The sequence below is a fragment of the Oncorhynchus clarkii genome, chromosome 9 (assembly GCF_045791955.1).
Source record: "Oncorhynchus clarkii lewisi isolate Uvic-CL-2024 chromosome 9, UVic_Ocla_1.0, whole genome shotgun sequence".
Lineage (NCBI taxonomy): Eukaryota > Metazoa > Chordata > Actinopteri > Salmoniformes > Salmonidae > Oncorhynchus > Oncorhynchus clarkii.
In genome coordinates this window covers 16,850,779-16,855,565 of record NC_092155.1, presented here as the reverse complement: position 1 = coordinate 16,855,565, position 4,787 = coordinate 16,850,779, and positions in this window count along the sequence as shown.

The following is a 4,787-nucleotide window of genomic DNA, read 5'->3' as shown; positions in this document are numbered from 1 at the left end:
GTCCTTGAGCGGCCCAGCCAGAGCCTGGGCTTGAACCGGATTGAACATCTTTGGAGAGACCTGAAAATAGCTGTGCAGCTCCCCATCCAACCTGACAGAGGTTGGGGATCTGCAGAGAAGAATGGGAGAAACTCTGAAAATAACTGACATATATGATGAACATTTTTAATATATTTAAAACCTTAAATAAATTTTATTGAATTACAATTATTTCATTATCAGACAAAGTGGATGATACTGCCACTAGAAATATTACTGCTTATAGAAACTTGTTCTCCTAAAAATGTGCCTTTAGAAGTGAACAAGCAATTACCCATTTAGTGTCTTCCTCATTATTGTCCACCTTGAAAGATCCATATAAACGTTTTTTTTAAAATCTATAATTATATTAAATTAGAAATTGAACATACAAGTGTTTTGGAGGAGAGTCACTGCTATTTCATCTCTCATGATGTTAACATCTTTGTCCGTATTTGAAAAGACAATCGACTCCTCCTTCAGAACACATTCAGCAAACTGGGAAAAAAATGATGGGCATTTCAGTTTTCCCCAACAAAACTATGTTACACTTAAGATTCTAATTCGCAAGTAAACAACGACACAGCTATGATATAATTTGACAGTTCTGTTTTTCCTTTTAGTCTGTATACTTTCAGTAAATTAATTGAACATTACTTATGCTCTCATACTTACTTTCAAGGCAAAGACCCCACAAGAAGTAAGAAGTTGTTGGCATGGGTGAGGAAGGGTACCACACACCCATCTGGAGATATTACACCCCTTCTCTCTCAGGAATGATCTGAACAAATATGTTAATAAAAGTACAGCATTTTGAAACACTTTATTGATTACAATATAGAGATGAATAACAGAGGGGAATATGAGAATGCAGGGATTCCAGCAGGGTGTGAGATGAAGTAGTCAAACCTGGAGCTCTGACTTGGCATCTTGGGGGCATCGCTGGGTGGTGTGGAGGAAGAAGCAGAACGTTCAGGTTAGGGCTGGAATGTAAATGACATATGATCTTCTCGGATGATCTAACATCTGAGAACGGGCAGGCATTCCCTCGGATTGAAGAACATCTCCTTCTTGCTGATTATGTGCTGTCATCCACGTGGAAATGTCACCTGTATATCTGATGTAGGAAAAGAGATGAGAGATAAGTTGAGTGTCCTGTGAATATGTATATGTACTGTACACGTGTGTGTATGTGTATAAATATATTTTGTAGATATATATATTTTTACTTTCAATTATTATTATCATTATTGTGTTTTGTGGTTGAGGGGTGGGGGGTGGGGGAAGATTGATGGGGACGATGGAGGTGCTGGGGGTGCCCTATTGAGGGCGAAGGGACCTATTGGGGAGGGTATTCTTCATGGAGAAACATTCAGTTATAGTTTTGTTTATTATATTATTTACATTTTTTTTCTTATTTAAAAAATATGTTATTATAACAGTTTACTGTGATTATGGATATGCACTCATGTTGACTTATATATTTGAACAGTCTTTTTCGCCCAGAGTACACATTTTTTATTTATTATTTTGTATTATTATTTTATTATTACTACTGTACCTACATTCTTAAAATCTAAAACAGAAAAAGTGTGAAAAAAATGTAGGAAAGGCCATAAGAGGGAAAAGCACGATATGATGGGTGATTCAGGGATGGGTAGAGAGAACAGTAGAGGGCCCTGTAAACTATTATTGCTGAAATAACCACTTCCTTTTGTGACTAGAGTCTAACACTTCCTGTGGCTCACATCAGAGGGCATGATAAGTCACCAAAATGATTCTGATGTGTGCCACCCCCCCCCCCCCCCCGTTATTTTATATAGTTATTTTATAGTGTTACGTTTTTTGTTTGTTTATTTAGCCAATATTTTCTCAACTCTGCATTGTTGGTTAATGGCTTGTAACTAAGTATTTTACAGTAAGATCTACACCTGTTGTAATCGGCGCATGCGTTGATGGAGCATCGATTCCGCCCACACTGATCTGTCTCGTATCTCGCAAAGGGTAATGGGATAGATCAAAAGTAGTCCAGCTACAATGGGCTGCCGTAACATTCAAACATACTACCTAGGTGACATTGTCTGCTGAACCCCATTTCATCCTCAAAAAATGCTGAATTAATCAAAGCCAAAATGATAAAACTGTAAATAATGTTGACCTGTTTTGGTTAGGAATTTCTTATTCGCATCATCTCACATCTAGCAAAGCAGGTCTGTGCTTCAATTAGTTGTATTTCTGAAGTTTGACAATGGGCACGAAAGCTATCATAATTTGTCCAACATTAGCTTGTTACTGAGCCAGTCACTGAAACGAATTTACAATGAAAGTGACTCCAAAATGACACAATACATTATTTACCGTTTAATTTCTATTAGTCAATAATCTGAAACACAACCAAAACAAAACAGCAAATGCATACAACAAATTCGTTGTCACAAGCTTGATGTGGCCATTGCATGCTATGAATATGGAACCAAATACTAAATGTTCTACTACTTTAATACACATAAGTGAATTTCTACCAATACTTTTGGTCTCCTAAAATGGGGGGACAATGTACAAAAAGTACTGTAATTTCCAAATTAAAGCTGAAAATCTGCACTTTATTGAAAGAAAACAACCTAACTAAGTGACCCAATGCCTGCAGCCCAGCGTTTTAGTGTGACTCTATTTCCTCAATATCACTGTGTGTCACATTCCGACCTTAGTTCTTTTGTTATGTCTTTGTTTTAGTAGGGTCAGGGCGTGAGTTGTGTGGTTGACTATGTTCTTTTTTCTATGATTTGGGATTTCTGTGTTTGGCCTGGTATGGTTCTGAATTAGAGGTTTATCGTCGTCCCTGATTGAGAACCATACTTAGGTAGCCTGGTTTCACTTTTGAGGTGTGGGTGCTTATTTCCTGTTTAGTGTTTTTGTCTTTCACCTTACGGGACTGTTTGTTTGTTATTTATTGTTTTGTTCAGTGTTCTAGTACGTCATTAAAAGCTATGAACGCTTACCACGCTGCGCATTGGTCCTCCTCTCTTTCTCCCAACGTTACAGAACACTTACCACGCTGCGTATTGGTCCTCCTCTCTTTCTTCCAACGTTACAGAACACTTACCACACTGCGCATTGGTCCTCCTCTCTTTCTCCCAACGTTACAGAACACTTACCACGCTGCGCATTGGTCCTCCTCTCTTTCTCCCAACGTTACAGAACACTTACCACGCTGCGCATTGGTCCTCCTCTCTTTCTCCCAACGTTACAGAACACTCACCACGCTGTGCATTGGTCCTCCTCTCTTTCTCCCAATGTTACAGAACACTCACCACGCTGTGCATTGGTCCTCCTCTCTTTCTCCCAACGTTACAGAACACTTACCACGCTGCGCATTGGTCCTCCTCTCTTTCTCCCAATGTTACAGAACACTTACCACGCTGCGCATTGGTCCTCCTCTCTTTCTCCCAATGTTACAGAACACTTACCACGCTGCGCATTGGTCCTCCTCTCTTTCTCCCAACGTTACAGAACACTCACCACGCTGTGCATTGGTCCTCCTCTCTTTCTCCCAATGTTACAGAACACTTACCATGCTGCGCATTGGTCCTCCTCTCTTTCTCCCAACGACCAACGTTACAGAACACTTACCACGCTGCGCATTGGTCCTCCTCTCTTTCTCCCAACGATGAACGTTACAGAACACTTACCACGCTGCGCATTGGTCCTCCTCTCTTTCCCCCAACGACAAACGTTACAGAACACTTACCACGCTGCACATTGGTCCTCCTCTCTTTCTCCCAACGTTACAGAACACTTACCACGCTGCACATTGGTCCTCCTCTCTTTCTCCCAACGTTACAGAACACTTACCACGCTGCACATTGGTCCTCCTCTCTTTCCCCCAACGACAAACGTTACAGAACACTTACCATGCTGCGCATTGGTCCTCCTCTCTTTCTCCCAATGTTACAGAACACTTACCACGCTGCGCATTGGTCCTCCTCTCTTTCTCCCAACGTTACAGAACACTTACCACACTGCGCATTGGTCCTCCTCTCTTTCTCCCAACGTTACAGAACACTTACCACGCTGCACATTGGTCCTCCTCTCTTTCTCCCAACGTTACAGAACACTTACCACGCTGCGTATTGGTCCTCCTCTCTTTCTCCCAACGACGAACGTTACACTGTGACCCCCTAATGTTATAAAGTATAATAATATAGATTATGTAGGTAATATAGAAGTAGGTAATGTAGATGTAGGTAATGTATATAATGTACAGTAGATAATGTAACCAATTCTGTATGCTGAGGCTACAGTGTAAACGTGTGTTTAGTTTACGTCATTCTATTTTATCTTTGACAGTCTCACAACAAAACATCAGGGTGACATTAACACTCTGATTATGAGTCAAGTTGGCTTGTCTCCAGTACTTGCCCATCTTTCACTGTCTGTCAAACAGAGATGACACATTCCACACCTTCATCCCAAGTTGGTCGAACCGCCTACCCAAAGAGCCCATTGCAACCTAAACTCCTTATACACACAGCCCAGCCCACCACTAACACTGAGACTGTCTCTCTCGCACACACACACACACACACACACACACACACACACACACACACACACACACACACACACACACACACACACACACACACACACACACACACACACACACACACACACACACACACACACACTATCTCTGCCATGGAGAGGGCCCTTCCCTCCCCTGTATATAAGTGGATGCAGAGGGTCCCCATACAGAGAGCCCGTAGCAG